The sequence below is a fragment of the Tamandua tetradactyla genome, chromosome 13, assembly GCF_023851605.1.
Source record: "Tamandua tetradactyla isolate mTamTet1 chromosome 13, mTamTet1.pri, whole genome shotgun sequence".
In the NCBI taxonomy this organism is placed as follows: Eukaryota; Metazoa; Chordata; class Mammalia; order Pilosa; family Myrmecophagidae; genus Tamandua; species Tamandua tetradactyla.
In genome coordinates this window covers 15,378,726-15,399,529 of record NC_135339.1, presented here as the reverse complement: position 1 = coordinate 15,399,529, position 20,804 = coordinate 15,378,726, and the positions used below count along the sequence as shown (strand labels likewise).

The 20,804-nt window shown below is 40.9% G+C and overlaps 1 pseudogene; it reads left to right on the top strand.

Moving 5' to 3' along the window:
* Nucleotides 1-12,493: 12,493 nt before the first annotated feature.
* Nucleotides 12,494-16,176, top strand: LOC143653330 (2-phosphoxylose phosphatase 1-like; annotated as a pseudogene).
* Nucleotides 16,177-20,804: the final 4,628 nt, after the last annotated feature.

The following is a 20,804-nucleotide window of genomic DNA, read 5'->3' as shown; positions in this document are numbered from 1 at the left end:
CCATCAACAGAAGAGTGGCTAAACAAACTGTGGTATATACATACGATGGAATATTATGCAGCTTTAAGACAAGATAAACTTATGAACCATGTAATAACATGAATGGACCTAGAGAATATTATGCTGAGTGAATCCAGCCAAAAACTAAAAGACAAATATTGTATGGTCCCACTGATGTGAACGGACATTCGAGAATAAACTTGAAATATGTCATTGGTAACAGAGTTCAGCAGGAGTTAGAAACAGGGTAAGACAATGGGTAATTGAAGCTGAAGGGATACAGACTGTGCAACAGGACTAGATACAAAAACTCAAAAATGGACAGCACAATAATACCTAATTGTAAAGTAATCATGTTAAAACACTGAATGAAGCTGCATCTCAGGTATAGGTTTTTGTTTTGTTTTGTTTTGATTTTACTATTATTACTTTTATTTTTTTCTCTATATTAACATTCTATATCTTTTTCGGTTATGTTGCTAGTTCTTCTAAACCAATGCAAATGTACTAAGAAATGATGATCATGCATCTATGTGATGATGTTAAGAATTAATGATTGCATATGTAGAATGGTATGATCTCTAAATGTTGGGTTAATTTCTTTTTTTCCGTTAATTAAAAAAAAGAAAAAAAAAGAGAAGGGATAATTGGAGCTGAAGGGATACAGACTGTACAATGGGACTGGATATAAAAACTCAGAAATGGACAGCACAATACTACCCAATTGTAATGCAATTATGTTAAAACACTGAATGAAGCTGCATGTGAGGTATAGGTTTTTTGTTTTTGTTTTTTTTGTTTTTTTTTCTTTCTATTATTGTTTTAATTCTTATTCTGTTGTCTTTTTATTTCTTTTTCTAAATCGATGCAAATGTACTAAGAAATGATGAATATGCAACTATGTGATGTTATTAAGAATTACTGATTGTACATGTAGATTGGAATGATTTCTAATTGTTTTGTTAATTCTTTTTTTAATTAATTAAAAAAAAAAAAAGATATCAGTAGCTGAGAGAGTTCAAATAGAGTTGAGAAGCTACCCTCAGGCAAGCTTTTCTTAGACATTGCTGTCTACCATAACTTGCCAAACCCCGACCAAAACCATTCCAGCCAATCCTAAAAAACACCTAGGGCAATATATAGGTTTCTACAAAGGTTCCATGCACTAGGTTAACTATCCAGAAACCTACAACCTCCAGATGGGTCCCTGGACCAGATAAGTCCTGTAATGTAGAGGGCCAGCCTCTCCAGAACATCAACTAGTTCCATCCCCCTAGCCCATACTATCAACAGCCCCTTCCAACGTGAAAAAATTAGAATGGCCATTGCTCAAATATCCCTAAAGAGTGGGAGAAAGATCAAAGGTGATAGTGGAGTTATATAGAGAAGGTAGGGTTTAACAAATAAATATGAGTGCTGAGTCATTATATTGATATTTCTTTTAGTTCCCAGTATTTTAGAGCAGCTAGAAGTAAAAACCTAAAATTGTGAAATTGTAACCCATACCAAACTCTGAAATCTATTTTACAACTTTGTTCTGCTATGCTTTGAAATTTATTGCTTTTTTTATATATGTTATTTTTCACAAAAAAGAAAATAAATAAAGTATATAATACAAAAAAAGTAATGATATAAAGAATAAAGAATTTTAAATCTTAAGAAAAGTAATGATAAATTTATGGTTTGGATATACAATATACAAATAGTGGGTGGATGAGAGGGTATAGGAGCAGTGTATGCATATGCTAAATAAGTAAATGGGACCTCATCAAACTTAAAAACTTTTGTGCATCAAAGGACTGTATTATGACAAGAAAAAGACAATGTACAGAATAGGAGAAATTATTTGAAAACCACATATCTGGTAAGTGTTTAATATCCAGAATATATAATGAAATCCTATTACTCAAAAATTAGAAGACAAATAACCCAATTTAAAAATGGGCAAAAAACTTGAATAGATATTTCTCCTAAGAAGATTTACAAATGGTTGACAAGCACATGAGAAGATGCTCAACATCATTAGCCATCAAAACCACAATGAGATACTATTGCACACCCACTAGAATGGGTTACTATTAAAATATATGTAAAATTACAATTGTTGGAAAGGGTATGGAGAAATAAGAACACTCATTTATTGTTGGTGGGAATATAAAATGGGGCAACCACTGTGGAAGACAGTTTGGCAGCTTCTCAGAAAGTAAGTTATAGAATGACCATATGATCCAGCTATCCCACTTCTAAGTATATACCCAAAAGATTTGAAAGCAGGTACTAGAATAACAATTTGCACACCAATGTTCATAGTGGCATTATTCATATTTGCCAAAAGATGGAAGCAAGTCCATCAACCAATGAATGGATAAATAAAATATAGTATATACATGCAATGGAATATTATTTAGCAGTGAAAATAAAGTTCTGATACATGTGACAACACGGATGAACCTGGAAAACATCATGTTGTGTCAAATAAATCAGATACGAAAGGACAAATATTGTATGACCCCGCTGTTAGGAAATAATTTGAATAAGCAAACTCATAGGGTCAGATTTAGAATATAGGTTATCAGGGGACAGAGTGGGGGTAGGGAGTGTGAAGGAAACTTAAATTGTACAGAGTTTCTATTGCAGTTTATTTCAAATTTTGGTGATGGATGATGGTAATTGTAGCATAACATTGTGAATGTAATTAGCAGCATTGTTTTATATAGTCAAATGTGGTTTAAAAGGGAGCTCTTACATTATACATTTAGAATTAAAATTCTAAAAAACCCATAGGATTGTACAACACAACAGTGAACCTTATAAATGATGAACTATAGTTAATAGTACAATTACAAAAAATGTTCTTTCACGAATTGTCACAAATGTACCACACTAATGCAAGATGTTGATAATAGGGTCATAAACAGGAACTCTGTATTTTATGCATGATCTTTCTGTAAACATACAACTCAAAAAGAGAGAGAAAGAGAGAGATAGAGCAGAGAGATCATGGCAGTTAGAACTAGGTAGTAGCAATGAAGTGGTGAGAAACTGTCAGATTATCAAATTGCTGGATACATTTTGAAGGCAGAATTGAGAGGATTGTCTGAAGGATTGGATGTGGGATGTAAGAGAAAGAGGAGTCAGGGATGACCCCAAGATACTTGGCCTGAAAAACTGTAAATGAATTTTTCAGTAAAGAGGAACAGAAAAATGGTGAAGGTGGAGGGAAGGTGAATGAACTAAAGGTATGAATGTCACCTCGGATTAATCAAAACTGTTAGGGAAAGCTCCGGAATTGAATGCACACCGAATATTGCATTCAATATAATGGAATTTACATAAAGTTTTAAAACATGCAAAACTGTACTGTCTAAGATTACATACACATATGATAAAAGTATAAAAATATGCCTGGAAAGTTAAATGGTGGGCAGGCAGGGTTGAGCACCATCTGGAAGTGTCATACTTTATAAAATCCCTTTGCCCAGGACAGATCTGAGTCCAATTAAACCAGAATCTCTGGGAATGGATTCAGGAAACAGTATTTTTAAGCTCCTAAGGGGGTCCTAATATGTAGATAAGGTCAAAAACCACTGCTTTGAATTAGAGACCCAGTTGTGACATCTTTGAGAAGCAGAAATAATTTTTCCTTCTATGCCAAAGCCTTGGTCAGAGTATCTGTTTTGGAGTTAGGCAACAGATACTCTTGCCCTAATTTCCATGCTGTTCAGCTGTGAAACATGAACAAAATAAACTGTTCCAAGAGGCAGCTGAGTCCAGGCTGTGGTCTTCCACTAAACGGAACTCCTTGGAGAAATGGCTAAATCACAGGCCTGGGGCGGAAATGTACAGAGAAGCCCAGACAATCTTGTATTCCAAATATCAAGCAAGCTCTCAAAGACCACTGGGGGCTCCTAGAAGGAAAGGACTCAGGAGCCCCCTTGAAGACACTCTCACTTGCCAAAGATGGACAATCTGAGAAGCACTCAGAATAGTCACGATGGATGAAAACACATCAGGTATGTTTACATCCATGAGTTCATACAGATCCTAAAGAAAATCTTTGGATGATGTTAAGAAATCAACTCATTTTGAAACCCAGTAAGTAAAGGAGAAGAAATAAGCCATTGTTCTGCCCTTACTTCAAGGTGACCAAATTGTTGGTGAGAGAACGATTCTCATGACAGAAGTCCTCATTCAGGCCCAGGGACAGAACAATTAAAGTGGGATTGGTGGACGGGCAGCCAGTGTGGGGGTCATTCCCAGGGAAATCATGGGAATCTGTCCATGGAGCAGCTGCCTGTAGAGCTTTGCTCTCAGCAGATGATTCCTCTAACTTCTCTCTCTTCATCCAGCATGATGTGCTGGTTCACTTCCTACTCCTAATGCTCCCTCCAGCACAGATAGTGTCCATCAAAATCTTGATCTCCACCCTCCCCATCCCCCACCTCCCACTATGCAGAGGGAAAACATTCTGGGAAGCCATATAACATGACTCAGAGATGACCAGGAGTAGCTTTCTGATAGGGAGAAAAGAGCTCTGAGCTAAGCCACGAAACCTTGAGCTGCTCCCTTCCTTCTTGGGCCCACTTCTCTATCTGTGCATGCAAGGATGTTCTCGATTTGATAGAACATCACAAGTCCTGCAATTACCACATCAAGGCCAAATCTGGACAGATAAAGGGGGATTTTGGAAAATTCCTCTTGGAGCATAGCTTTGGCTACACAACAAGCCCTAGAAGGCAGCCTCTGGGTGTCTCACCAGCCCTCTCCTGAAGTCCTCTGTCTAGGCAGAGGTGGGTTTACTGCAAAACTAATGAAACCTAAACCTTCTGGCCTCTGACCAGTGTTTTAGGAGGGGAGAGAAAGTCAGATGGCAACCAGTCTGCATTTCCATATATTTCTGATGATTAACCTAAAGAGATCTCAGAAGAAAAGGACCTGGATCTCCAAGGCTCCAATTATTTCTTTTCTCACTTTAGTCACCTTCACACCTAGTTCTATATTTGTAATTTTATATCCATTTTCTTAAAGAAGGGTCCCCTAATCATATAAACTTCAGCCCCCACCTTTGACTCAGTCCCCTGGGCTGGCTCTCTTTTGACAAAGGAGAGAAGTGATGGCTGAAGGCTGGTGGCAAATTCCCCAGCCTCATTCAGAACCCAGGCTGGCACGCAGCTCTGGAGGGAGCCCCATCTGGAGTTGGGTTCTCACATGGATACTCCCAACCTTGAGATGTTGGGCAGCCGACCATTCCCCCCAATTTGGTGCTTGGGTTCCCTCTGCACACTGGTCTGCCTGCCACGGCACAGAAGAGTGACCCCTCTGCCCCTTACCCAACCGGCCTGTTGGTGGGCCAGAGAGCAAGAGCCTAGCAGCTCACTCAGGGGAGCTCTTTGAAAACAGAGCTCTCCAGGATTCAGACATAAACCATAGCAGTTAAAAATAATTATTAAATGGGCAGTGCGAAAGTGGCTCAGTGGCAGAATTCTCATCTGCCATGCCGGAGGCCCGACTTCGATTCCCAATGCCTACCCATGCAAAGCAAACAAACAAACAAAAAGTAATAATAATTATTAAAGAGGGGTCACCCCAGACAATCCTCTACTTACCCACACACCCATGGCGAGGACAAGCCCTGGAAACGTGCCGTGCATCCATGTAGCAGCCCTATACCTACTGCCAGCACGAAGAGCTATGCCCCTAGGTGGGGGAGAGGATCTCAGAGCAGCTCTGTCCAACAGCCCTGTCCCAGATACTCCTGCCCCTGCCCCCCAAGGAGGAGCTCAGACAGACAGCCCCTCAGTATAGGACAAACTCCTTACTCTCTCACAAGGCCTGGGGATTCAAAACCACATGCAGCGACATGTGGCGAGGCAAAATAAAGCAGAAATGAAAGAACAATTATTGTATGGTCTTCTTTAGAAAATGCATATAAGAAAACAGGAGCCTAGATTGTAAGCTGTTACAGCAGACACATTTAGTCCAGAGTGGTAAGTGTTATTTCTGGATTTTGAGAGGCTGTTTTATAGATGAATAACCTGGTATTTAGAGATAAGAACAAATCTGCTCAGGTCAGGATTAAGGTAATTCAGAACACAGGGGTAAGGAAGACATTGTATTTTAGAACTGCACCTACTCTTTGAGACCAAAGGAAGAAAGGTTTATTTTATCCGGAATCTAAATTTTCTGTGGCACAAGATCTAACTCAACCTGTCTGGATAGTTCATTTGAACAATTGAAACACAGGGAGCCCAAAAGAAGAATGAGGGCCATTAATCCTGTATAGCTTAATGTAATGCCTGGATACATCCTAGAGTATAGTAAGCAGATAATCAAAAAGTATTGGCAAAGTCCCTTGAGGTATGGGAGAAAACTTTACCATCAGGGAATCCACTGATACTGTGTCGAACGTTAGAGACACTGAAATCATTAGGCCAAGCCCTTGATCTTGAGGCTTGCTCTTGTGAAGTTTATGTATGTAGCAGAAAAGCTTACCCTACCTATAGGTATGCCTAAGAGTTACTTCTGGAAGACCTCTTTTGTTGCTCAGATGTGGCCTCACTGTCTCTGAGCCCAACTCTGTAAGTGAAATCATTGCCCTCCCCACTAAGTGGAACATAACATCCAGGGGTGAAAGTCTCCCTGGTGGTATGGGAAATGACTCCCAAGGATGAGTCTGGCCCTGGCTCCATGGGATCAACAATTCCATCCTGACCAAAAGGGAGAAAAGAAATGTAACTAATATAATACCAGAGGCTGAGAGAGTTCAAATAGAGATGAGAGGCTATTCTGTAGGTCACTCTTATGCAAGCTTGATTTAGACATTTCTGTCTACCATAACTTGCCAAACCCCAACCAAAATCATTCCAGCCAATCATAAAAAATACCTAGGGCAATATATAAGATTCTACAAAGGTTCCATGCACTAAGGTAACTTTCCAGAAACCTACAACTCCAGATGGGTCCCTGGACCAGATAAGTCCTGAAATCTAGAGGACCCACCCTCTCCAGAACATCAGCTAGTTCCGTCTCCCTACCCCATATTATTGACAGCCCCTTCCAACATGAAAAAGTTAAAATGGGCATGCCCACATATCCCTAAAGAGTGGGAGAAAGATCAAAAGTGATAGTGGAGTTATACAGAGAAGGTAAGGTTTAACAAACAAATATGATTGCTGAATCTTTAAATTACTATTTCTTTTAGTCTCCTGTGTCTTAGAGCAGCTAGAAGTAAAAAATCAAAAATCGTGGAATTGTAACTCATACCAAACTCTGAAATCTGTTCTATAACTAATTGCCATCCTGTGCTTTGAAATTTCTTGCTTTTTTGTATATATGTCATTTTTCACAAAAAGAAAAAAAAAGGTCGATTGTGATGATAAAAAAAATTTATTCCTTCTAGCCTCCTATATTCTGAAGTAGCTAGAAGGAAAAATCTGAGAGGATCATACGGTAGCCCATGACAAACTCTGGGATCTGCCCTGTAGCTACTTGTTGAAGAGTGCTTTGAAAACTATTGCTTCTTTCTTTCTTTGCTTTGTGCATATGTTATATTACACAATTTAAAAAAGTTAAAAAGGGTGCATGGGTAGTTCAATGGTAAAATGCAAAAAAATTTTAAAAAGCACATGGATTGTTGCTCAGATGTGGCCTCTCCCTCCAGCCAATGTGACGAGCAGTCTCACCACCCTCCCCCTCTCTGCGTGGGACATGACTCCCAGGGGTATGGACCTTCCTGGCAATGTGGGACAGAGATCCTGGAATGAGCTGAGACTCAGCATCAAGGAACTGAGAAAAACCCTAGAATGAGCTGAGAATTAACATCAAGGGATTGAGAGAAACTTCTCGACCAAAAGGGGGAAGAGTGAAATGAGACTAAGTGTCAACGGCTGAGAGATTCCAAACAGAGTTGAGAGGTTAGCCTGGAGGTTATTCTTACGCATTAAGTAGATATCACCTTGTTGTTCAAGATGTAGTGGAGAGGCTGGAGGGAACTGCCTGAAAATGTAGAGCTGTGTTCCAGTAGCCATGTTTATTGATGATGATTGAACAAGGATAAGCTTTCACAATGTGACTCTGTGAATGTGAAAATCTTGTATCTGATGCTCCTTTTATCTACCATATCAACAAAAGAGTAGAACATATGGAATAAAAATAAATAATAGGGAGAACAAACATTAAAATAAATTTAGTTTGAAATGCTAGTGGTAAATGAAAACGAGGGGTAAGGGGTATGGTATGTGTAACTTTTTTTCCTCTATTATCGTTTTATTTCTTTTTCTGTTGTCTTTTTATTTTTTTCTAAATTGATGCAAATGTTCTAAGAAATGATGAATATGCAACTATGTGATGATATTAAGAATTACTGATTATATATGTAGAATGGAATGATATCTTATTGTTTTTTTTGTTGTTAATTTTTTTTAATTAATTTTAAAAAGCACATGGAGGGCCGCGGTGGCTCAGCGGGCAAAGTGCTTGCCTGCTATGCCGGAGGACCTCGGTTCGTTTCCCGGCCCCAGCCCATGTAACAAAAACGGAGAAACAGAATACAATAAAACAAGAAAATGTTTAAAGATGTTTCCCTTTCTTCCTTCCTTCCTTCCTTCTATCCTTCCTTCCTTCTCTCTGTCTTTCCTTTAAAAAAAAAAAAAAAAAAAAAAAAAAAAAAAAAAAAAAAAGCACATGGAGCATTTCTTTTTGTTTTAGTGGTGGTTTGTTTTTTGATACGTTACCTTTTTTGAATAATAATATACATACAATAAAAGGCAAAAGTCTTAAGGGCATATACCTTGATGAAGTTTTACAAACAAACCTGAGTAACCATCATCAGATCAAGAAGTAGAAGTTTACCACCACCCACCACACTCCCAAAAGCCCCCTGTGTCTACTCCCCAATACTCCTACCCCCACTCCTCCCCGGTAGCCATAGAGCCACTCACTGCCACAGATCAGCATGGTCGATATTTGTATTATATGTGTATATGGAATCATATAGTACGGGCTCTTTTACATATGGCCTTTTTGCTCAACATTGTGCGTTTGCAAGAAAAACCTATATTGTTACACATAGTTGTAAACTATTCATTCTCATTGCTTCATTTTATGCAGCTGAATAAATATGCCACATTTTTTCCTAATCTGTTGTAATTCAAGGGCCTTAGGGTTATTTCCAGATTTTACTTTTCCAAAGTGCTGCTGTGATCATTCTTGCTCATGTCTTTTGCAGAACATGTAGGTACATTTCTGATTAGCATCTACCAAGGAGCAGAATTGCAAGCTCCCAGGGTAGGCAAAGTTTAACTTTAGGAGATACTGGCAATCAGTTTTCCAAAATGGTAGCACCAGTGTACACTCCCACCAGAGGTCCAGTTGCTCCACATCCTCACCAACACTTGGTATTTTATTTTTAAGTGTCTGAGGAATGGGTAGTGTATCTCATTGTCAGTGTTATGTGTACTTAAGAGCTTTATTGAGGAATGATTTGCATACTATAAAATTCTCCCTAAATAGTACAGAATTCAATTATTTTTAGTAAATTTGCAGCATTGTACAATCATCACAAACCAGTTTTGGAACATTTTCATTACTCAATGCCTGTTTATAATAATATCCATTTCTATGCAGAGTACCAAGACACTATGAATCTGCTTTCTGTCTCCATACATTTGCTTTTCTGAACATTTCCTCTAAATGGATTCATACAACATGTATGTGTGACTGACTTCTTTGACTCAGCTTAATGTTTCTGTGGTTCATTCACATTGTTTCTTTTAGTTGCTTGATAGTAGTTCGTCGCATGGATATACTACATTTTGTTTGTCCATTCACCATTTGGTATACATTTACATAATTTCCAGTTTTTGGCTGTTATGAATAATACTGCTTTGAGCATTCTTGTACAAGCATTGTTTTCATTTCCCTTGGGTAGATACCTAGGATGGCGATTGCTGAGTTGTATCATAAATTTATGTTTAAATTTTGGAGAAACTTCCAAACTGTTTTCAAAGTGGGAATGAATATTTTACATTCCCATCAGCAGTTCCAATTTCTCCACACCCTTGCCAACACCTGTTAACGTCTGTCTTATTGAATATAGCCATTCTAATGGGTGTGTCATAGTATCTCATTTTCATTTTAACTTGAATTTCCCAGTGATGTTGAGCATGTTTTCATATGATTATTAGCATATGGAAATTCTCTTTTGTGAGGTACCAGTTCAAGATTCCTTCCCCCATTTTTCTATCAGGTTGTCTTTTTATTATTGATTCCTAGGAACTTTTTTTTAATAATTTTTATTTTTTTAATACAAAAAAACACAAAGCAAATGCAAACATTCCTATTTTGATCATTCCATTCTACATATGTAATCAATAATTCACAATATCATCACATAGTTGAATATTCATTATCATGATTCCTAGGAACTTTTATGTTTTCTGGATGCAAATCCTTTGTTGGATATATGTTTGCAAATATCTTCTCATTCTGTGGTTTGTATTTTCACCCTCTTGATAGTGTCATTTATCAAACAGGATATTTTATTTTTAATACCCAATCAATTAGGATTAGTGCTTTCTGTGTCCCTGTTAAAAAAAAAAGTTTGCCTACTCCAAAATTATAAGGATATTCTCCTGTGTTTTCTTCTAGAAGCTTCATTATATTTCACCTTTAGGTTTGTAAATAGTCTAGAATAGACTTTTGTGTATGGCATGAGGTGAAGTCAAGGTACATTTTTTTTCCCCATATGAATATCCGATTTATGGAAATGTTTGGAAATGTGACGGGGAAAAAATATTCTCTTAGCATCCTTTTCACCTGTTGCCCCCAGAATAATACACAGCAGCCCCTTTAGCTCTCCAAAGGGCTCCAGTTTGGAAGAAAAAGCATGTGCTTGCCCGGGTACAGGCTTGCAGCAAGCTAATAGACAGGAGTGGTGAGTACCCACCACATACACGCTGTTGTGCTGGGCACTTTTACTGCCCTAAACGATTTAATCTTCATTACTCTGAAGGTCGATTCTGTCATTCTCATCTTCCAGGTCAGGAAGCCGAGGTTCAGAGTCGAAGCCACCCAGCATAGGTGAATTCTATGGAGTTCCTGGACAGCCCTTTTCTGGCCAGGGCCAGGGACTGGCAGCCTTCCTGCTGAGAGGGTTTGTGAGGTCACACACACACACACACACACACACACACACACACACACACACACACACACACCCGCCCCAGGGCCATAGAAAGCTCCCTAGTTGCCGCTCCTTCCACTGGCCCCCAACAGGGCTCTAGGGTCTCAGAGAAACTATCCAAACCCATACTTTATCTAACGCCCAATTTAGGAAAAGTTGGACAATTAACGTTTTCCTCAACACTCACCTATTACTTCTACAATCAATAAATCACATTTTAGTAATTTTAGCAAATTACGCTGACCACTTATACATTAAACCGAATCAATTGCACTCTTCTCTGTTCCAACGTTTCAGTCTTATAAATATTTCAAACGCCTTCAAAAATCGAAACCCAATAATATAATCATCACAAAACTGGCTCTGAATCATTCTACTAAAACCGGTTACAAAATCTTAATCCGCGGATCTAAATAACATTGTTATTTCGGCGCGCAGCCCCTTAGCTGCGCACCACTGCCCTCTGCTGGGCGCCCGGGAGAGCCGTCCTTGCCTCATCTCCACGCAGAGGCCCCTCACCCGGGTCCAGGCTCTGTGCTCAGCCGCGGGGCCAGGCGTCAGACCTGGACACAAAGTCAAACCCACGCGGGCTGGCCCCTTACCTGCACCACCGGGGAAAAGCAGCGCCTTGGCAGCTTCCTTCCGCAACGGCCATTCCCTCTTGAGCCATCAGCTTCTAACACTTGGTCCCCAAGGATGGTCTGTACCAGAGACGACCGGCTGGGACAGCAAGAGTGAAGGGAGGCCTGTGGTCAGAGATGGGGTGGCAGTGGCCACATGGGGCCAGGTTGTCAGCCTCTGTGTAATGGGAAGGAGTTTGAATTCAGAGGAATGAATTTCTAAGGGTTTAGAGGGAGGGGAATGGATGGGATCAGGTTTTCATTGTAGACCGGGGTGGGGTGCTCAAAAAGGGATCCAGGCTGTAGATAAAGATGTAGTGTGGCCAGTCTACAGAAGCTATCTAAAGGCACAGGAGTGGCTGCAACTTAGAGAGCTGGTGAAGATAGAGAGGGGAGGTTAGCAGAGTCGGGCAGGAGCGGCAACATTTACCGGAAGGAGAGCAAGAGACTCAAAAGAGACTGAGGAGGAGCTGGGTGGGATGTGCGATAAGTGGTCCTGAGGGTTGCATAGAACCAAGAAGCAGCTGTTTGCTCCTCCTTGCTCCTGAAGTAGCAGAGCAAAGGCTGGATGTCTGTCTGGCAGAAGGTTGCTGAGGGGTGCACATCCTTGGTAGGAGGGTGGCCCAGAAGGAATGCTGGACATGTTTCTGATTTGAGGTGGAACCATGAAGAACAAATAGAACAAATGAAAATGCTTTTTCGCCACCATTTCTTGCTGCTGCTGGCGCTGGCTGCACTGCTGTGCAGGCCTTGGTGAGCCTCAGGTGTGATTTTTCCACCTGATCCTGGTGTTGCTAAAAATGGAGTGAGCAGCAAGAGACAAAAGAGAATCATACCCACACCATAAGTACTTGGAATCTCAGGTAGGACATGAGATTTTGCTGGTTTCTCCAGAGTGATGCTCCGATGAATCCCAGAGTGATTCAATCAGTGAGTGGAAAAGTATCTGCAAAGCCTCCTTCGGGGAGTGGTGAGAATGGGGAGAAATTCAACTTCCCCAAGTTGAATTCTTGATATTCTCACAAGCAGTGTGGACAACCAAAGCTACAGGCAGAACCCCCAGTCTTGGGATTTGTTCATATGAAACTTAACTCCGCAAAGGATAGGTCAAGCCTACTTAAAATTTAGGCCTAAGAGTCACCCCCAAGAGAGCCTCTTTTGTTGCTCAGATGTGGCCCCTCTCTCCAGCCAACACAACGAGCAGTCTCACCAACCTAACCCTCTCTGCGTGGGACATGACTCCCAGGGGTGTGGACCTTCCTGGCAACGTGGGACAGAGATCTTGGAATGAACGGAGACTCAGTATCAAGGGATTGAGAAAAACCCTAGAATGAGCTGAGACTTAGCATCAAGGGATTGAGAAAACCTTCTCCACCAAAAGGGGGAAGAGGGAAATGAGACAAAGTATCAATGGCTGAGAGATTCCAAACAGAGTCGCGAGGTTATCCTGGAGGTTATTCTTATGCATCAAGTAGATATCATCTTGTTATCCAAGATGTAATGGAGAGGCTGGAGGGAACTGAAAATGTAGAGCTGTGTTCCAGTAGCCATGTTTCTTGAGAAGGATTGAATAATGATACAGCTGTCACAATGTGACTGTGTGATTGTGAAAACCTTGTGTCTGATGCTCCTTTGATCTACCTTGTCAACAAAGGAGTAGAACATATGGAATAAAAATAAATAGGGGGAACAAATGCTAAAATAAATTTAGTTTGAAATGCTAGTGATCAATGAAAGGGAGGGTTAAGGGGTATGGTAGGTATAATCTTTTTTTTTTCTTTCTTGTGTTTGTTTTATTTTTTTCTATCGTCTTATTTCTTTTTCTGAATTAATGCCAATGTTCTAAGAAATGATGAATATGCAACTAAGTGATGATATTGTGAATTACTGATTATGTATGTTGTTTTATTTTTCTTTATTTTTTAATTAATAAATAAATTTTTAAAAAAAGAATCATACCCCAAAGAGAATGGAGCCCCTGAGGATGGACCCCGTTTACGAAGCTCTTTTGTACTGCAACGTCCCCAGTATGGCTGAGTGCAGCATGGAAGGTCACAGCTCAGATCATTTTAAGCGGGTCTTGGTGCAGGTGTTCATTTACCATGGGGACAGGTACCCACTTTACACCATTCCCAAAATGAAGCAACCAGAAATTGACTGCACTCTGGAGGCTAACAGAAAAACATATCACCCTAAACTGGAAGCATTCATTAGTCACATATCAAAAGGAGCCAAAACCTCCCTGTGCTGGTTTGAAATTGTTATGCACCCCAGAAAAGCAATGCTTTCTTTCCTAAACCAATCCTGTGGGGACAGACCTATTGTTTGGGGTGTAACCTTTGATTAGGTTGTTTCCATGGAGATGTGACACACCCACCTTCAGGTGTAACCTTTGATTGGGTTGTTTCCATGGAGATGTGAGCCACCCAATTGTGTGCGTGGCCTTTTGATTAGATGGAGATGTGACTCTGCCCATTCAAGATGGGTCTTGATTAATTTACTGTAGTCCTTTAAAAGGGGAAACACTTTGGAGGAAGTTCAGATGCTTGGAGAACAGTTGCTAGAGAGTCAACATACATGCATACAATTGAAGATGCTTGGAGTGCCAACAGAAATGGCAGACACCTAGACACAAGCATTTGGAGATGCAGAGCCCAGCAGCCATCCCATGAGATGCTAAGCAAGTCAGAACCCAGATTTTTGCTCGAGAGAAGCTCAGTGAAGGCCCCAGAAGTGCTTAGAGAAGAAGCCACTGGACCAGAAACCTGGAAGCAATGGAAACGGGAACAAGGATCAGCAGATACCAGCCATGTGCCTTCCCACCTGACAGAGGAAGGCAAGACGCCATTGGCCCTTTCTTCAGAGACCAGATATCTTTCTCTGGATGCCTTAGTTTGGGCATTTTAAGGCCTTAGAACTATAAACTTGTAACTTAATAAATCTCCTTTATAAAAGCCAACCCATTTCTGGTATATTGCATTCCAGCAGCTTTTAGCAAACTAAAATACTCCCCTTACACTTCCTGCCTCTTTACCCCAAGTACCCGCCCTATGTGAGAGCTCACACAGACAGGCATCATGCCCATTTGCAGAATGGTCACCTGCTGAGGGACATCTATCTAAAGAAGCATAAACTCCTGCAGAGTGACTGGTCCCCAGACCTTTACATAGAGACCTCTTGGAAAAGCTGGATTCTAAGTAGGCTGACCCTGTTTTATGGCTTTCTCCCAGATTTTGCCTGAAAGAATATTTATTTCAGGTACCAGCCAAGTGCTGCGTTCTGCTCTGGAAACTGCTAATACCCCATACAACAACAACAACAAAAAAAAAACAGTGTCTGGAAAAGGAGCAGTGACATCAATACTTCTTATATTCAAAAAAACATCCAGTTTGATGCAACGATTGGAATGGTCATTGCCCAAATATCCTAAAGATTGGGAGAAGGATCAAAGGAGAAAGAGGAGTAATATCAGAGAAAATAAGATTTAAAAATGAGTATAATCACTGAATCATTTTATATTGATATTTCTTTTTAGCCTCCAGTGTCTTAGGGCAGCTAGAAGGAAATACCTGAAATTATGGAACTGTGACCCATACCACACTCCGAAATTTGTTCTATAACTACGCACTAAAATGTACTTTAAAACTGATCATTTTTTGTATATATGTTATATTTCACAATAAAGCATGTTTTATAAAAAACCCTAGACAGCTGGAAACTTGAGGGGAGCTGGCCAAGATCGTGCATATCCCTGCCAAACAACCACGAAGCCCATGGACCCCACACTCTGCCACTTCTGCCACAGCGTCAGCTTCCTGTGCACCAGAAACGGCTGAACTGACATGGATTACTTCAAGGTGATCAAGAAGCATCAGACAGAGGATGAGAGAGAGAGAGAGAGAGGCGGGAGAAGAAGCTGTATCCTAGGTACGCCATGCAGCATGCTGTGGGGTGCAGGAAAGAAGAGCTCTTTGCCCTGTACTCACCCGTGGTGTCACTTTGTCACCAGTTCTCAATGCCTTGAGCCTTTCTGAAGCCAGGTTCTCAAAATTTGCAGTCAGGTTGATCCTTTGAACTTTGGCAAGACACAGAAAAGCCCGGTGAGATTTATCCGGATTTTGCACAATGATGTGGATGTCACATCCTATACCTCTTTTTGTCAGGAGCACCACAAGCTCCTCCCAAACCCATGTGACCCTCGAAAACTTCACCCACTTTGCCAAAAGGGACATGTTTATGGCCAGGGTAGCAGTAGCACTAATTATTATGATGCATATCTCAGGGAAGGATTCTAAAAGGAACATAGTACAGTGCTTGTAAAATCTATGCCCATATGGAAGGGATGGGAAAAGTCCCCTTCTAATGGGAACAATGCTCAGGGTGCATGATGGCTATTGATTTTTTTCCTTTTTTGCCTATTGATTTTTAAAAGCTAGAAATACTGTTTGGGAGCCAGATACTTGGTTTGAGTTGAAGAATAAGTACATTGTTGTAATCTGGGACTTGAGTTACTTGGTATACAATTGCCAGTTCACAGAGAAAGGGATGTACTTTACCATAGGCAGACTTCACTTAGAAAGCTAAAGTTGTGAAGCCAAATTTGCACTGTTTCTGCAAGCCAGGGTACTGTATGATGGAACCAGCAAATATCAGCCCAGATTTTCTTAGTCCTGGACAGTCTTGTCTTGTTCGTGTCCAGTGAAAATTTTCCTAAAGTGATTTTTCTAAAACCGGGATCGGTAAACTTCTTTTGTAAGGGACCAGATAGGAAATATTTTAATAGACTTTCCAGGCTGAGTCCCTGTTGCAACTCCCCAACTCTGCTGTTGCGGCACAAATGCAACCCTAGATGGTACTTAAATAGGTGGACGACGCTATGTCTGCAGGTCGGTGGTACAAAACAGGTGGCAGGCAGATGAGGCCCATCAGGGGTGGTTTGCCCAACCCCAGTGTGAAAAACAGTATCTTATTATAGTTGCCATTTCAGCACTTTGAGAACTGATTGAATCCCAGGAATTATTCAGTGGTGCCTCCGGTAACTTCTGCTAGAAACATGGAATTTGATCTGCATTTGAAGTTATCACAAAACTTGGGAGAAGGAGGGGAGGCGGGTTAAACACTGAATCAGAATGAATCATAGAAAAAAATACTTGATGTTCATGATGATTGTGGTAGTTTTATATATTTGTGGTAGTTTTAAGCATGTTTTAAATATTTGTCTGCTATAGTCTATTTGCTGTATATGCTGAATTTTTTGTATTCCATTTAGTAATTAGGAAAATGATTTCTCAGGCCAGTTTTAGATGTGATCTTATTCATAGAGTAATATTCAATTTACCATACCTGCTTGGTGGTCAGAAGTGGGTCAAAAAAGCTGAATTCAGGCACTTTCTGCCAATAAAACTAATTATGATTTATTTCCTTTGATAAATCATGAAATTGGATCAATTTTAAAACCATTTTCATCAGTTTCAAATAGTAAATTCTGGAGCAGCTGGTTTTGCCAAAGAAGAAATCCAGATGTGACCAGGGTAAGACATCAGAAGGAGGGAGCAGATGGAGAGGTTAAGGGCAGACTTTGGAGTGAGACTGTCCAGGCTTAAATCCCAGGTCCACCCCAGAGCTGTGTCCACCCAGGGAGCTGGTGGGATCTAGAATTTTAAATGTTTTTGAAAGAGTTTGTTACTGGATGCTTAAATGATCTTTATAAAGTATGTTATATAATAGAAACAATTATAATTAAATCTGTGATTTCTGAACTAATGGTACCAGTTCCATGTGAAGAAATGTCACGTACAAGTGAGATTCTCCAGGGTCACTGGCTTTTCAGGCTCTTTTCTTTGTTTTTGTTCAGTGTTGCATTTGAATATGTTTGTTTCTACAAATACATTTTTGAAGAATTAAAAAAAAAAAAAAAAAAAACAGCAGCTGTTTCACAGAAGCCAAGAGAAAGAAGGCGTGATCAGCAGGGTCACACAAAGATGGAAAAGCCCTTCATCTCTGCCTCTCCTACACTCTTCGGGACAAACCAAGTGACTTGATAGGCTCAGAGTTTCAACAGACCGCCCCTAGGTGGCAGTGTGCGCATGTGGCAGCAGCTGCCCAGGAGAACTCCCTGGGGACATCCTGTTCTCCTGTGGCATCAGCTCAAATGCCCCAGAGCTATATGAGGTACCGGAAGAAGCCGTTGGGATGCCTGCAGCCTCCACCTGTGCTCTGCTCTGCTTCAGGTGGATGAGGGTGATGGTGCTTCTATCCCCCCCTTCCTGGGGAGGGAGCTTGTCAGGGCCCCACCTGGTAAAAACTGACTCTAGAGGTCCCAGGGACTTTAGCAGACCCCCAAGCACCTGTATTCCTGACTCTCCAAGGGACACAGCCTTGGGTGTGAAATTGAGACGAGCAGGAGACCCAGGTCTGCACATGCAGCTGACAAGGCTTGGTTCTACCATTTATGCGCTATGTGACCCCCTCTGAGCTTCCATTTCCTCATTGATTTATAATGGCTAACTCACAGCTAAATGAAGCTCAGCTCATGTGCGATTATTCCAGAAGAAACACTGTTTACACTCTCAAGTGACTCAAGTCGCTTTCACATCTCAGTAGATCCCACAGCTCCCTGGGTGCACACAGCTCTGGGGTGGACCTGGGATTTAAGCCTAGGCAGTCTCACTCCAAAGTCTGCTCTTAAGCTCTCCATCTGCCCCCTCCCTCTGATGTCTTACCCTGGTCACATCTGGATTTCTTCTTTGGCAAAACCTGCTGCTCCAGAAATAATTATAGCATCCTTGATTCAGACCATTAGAGCTGGAAGGCCATGTACTGAACAGCCTTCTTCTTTCTCCACCCCAGGAGGACAGAGAGACTGTTGGAGCTACTTGTCAGTTAACGCAATCCTAACCTCCATCCTTAGAGGTGTGCTTCATTGGATCTTGCGTTCACACCTGGGCTTCTGTCACCATCTTAATTCCAACAGTCTTCTAAGGATGCCGTGTGAGCTAAGAGGTCTCAGAGCCAAGGCAGGTAGGAACAGAGAGACGTGGCAGTTTGCAGTTTCTTTAAAATAGATTGTTCTGGTACAAACAGGCAGGCATTGGGCAAGAGGCCAAAAAATCAATTCCTTTTCTACTCCTCTACTGTTCTCCAGGGCTCTCTGACCTCTTTTTCAGGAAAGGAAATATCAATTAAAAACTGAGCTTGGTGGTCAGTTTAGTTGAACATCACAAGTACATGGAACCTTGAATAGGGCGTGAGATTTTGTTGGGTTGTCCAGGTTAGTGTGATGCCCCAATGAATCCTAGGGTGATTTGGACAGTGAATAAAGAAGTATTTGCAAAGTCCCCTTGGGGGGATAGGAGAAAGGAGGAAATATTCAACTTCCCCATTTGGAAAATTTCCGATATTCTCACAAGCAGTGGGGACAATCAAATCAATAGGCCAAGTCCTCGATCTTGGGGTTCGTCCCTATGAAACTTATTCCTGCAAAGGACAAGCTAGGCCTACTTAAAATTAAGCCTTAGAGTCACCCCCAGCACTCTCAACACAGCTTTTGTTGCTCAGATGTCTAAGCTGACGCAGTAAGTGAACTCACTGTCCTCCCCTCTACGTGGGACGTGACTCCCAGGGGTGTAAATCTCCCTGTCAACGTGGGATAGAACTCCCAGATGAGCCAGGACCCAGCACATGGGATTGAGAAAGACTTCTTGGCCAAAAGGGGGAAGAAAGAAATGAGACAAAATAAACTGTCAGTGGCTGAGAGATTTCAAACGGAGTTGAGAGGTTTTCCTAGAGGGTATTCTTTTATTTTTTAGCTATCCCTTTTTAGTTTATGGTGCATTCAAGTAGCTAGAGGGAAGTACCTGAAATGTAGAGCTGTGTTTCCAGTAGTCTTGTTTCTTGAAGATGATTGTATAATGATACAGCTTTTGCAATGTGACTATGTGATTGTGAAAACCATGTGTCTGATGCCTCCTTTTATCTAGGGTATGGACAGATGAGCAAAAAAATATGGATAAAAAGTAAACAAATAATAGGAGGAACAAAGGTTAAAATAAATTGGGTAGATGGAAATACTAGTGGTCAAAGAGAGGGAGGGGTAAGGGGTATGGTATGTACGAGCTTTTTCTTTTTTGTTTATTTCTTTTTCATGTTCTAAAAAATGATCATGATGATGAATACACAACTATGTGATGATATTGTGAGCCACTGATTGTACACCATGTACGGAATGTTTCTATGTTAAGAATGTTTGTATTGATTGTAACTATGACAAGAATGATTGTATGTCAAGAATGTTTTTATGTTTGTTTGTTGTTTATAATAAAAATATTTTTAAAAAAAGAATGTTGGTATGTTGTTTTATCAATAAAAATAGTAAAAAAAAAGCAAAACAAAGAACATAAAACAAAACAGAGTTTGAGATGCAAATTCTACCAAAGACTTTGGCACCTGGCTCACCATTCTTGTCTGTACCCCAAGTTCTGCCATACCTCCATGGGGTGGCCTATGCTCACGCTGACCTCTTGTCCCAGACCGCATTTCAAGGGCCATTGACTTCTTCATCCCACCTCAGTCACTCACTCCCATGGATACCCTTTGTGTTGGTTTGAAAGTGTCATGTACCCCAGAAAAGCCATGTCATTTTAATCCTAATCCAGTTTTATAGGGGCAGACCTGTTGTTTATGGGGAAACCTTGATTAGGTTGTTTCCAAGGAGACATGACACACCCAACTGTGGATGAGATTTTTGTACTAGATTATCTCCATGGAAGTGTGACCTTGCCTAATTAAGGTGTGTTCTAATTAGTTTATTGGAGTTCTTAAAAGAGCTAACACAGGGAAACATTTTGAAGAAAGCTCAGACGCAGACATTTGGAGATGCTTGGAGACAGAGAGGAAGCCACTGGAACCAGGAGCTGAAAGCAAGGAAGCCTGGGAGCGAAGGGCCAGCAGATGTCACCCTGTGCCATCCCTTGAGACAAAGAAACCTCTGACAGGAATCAGCC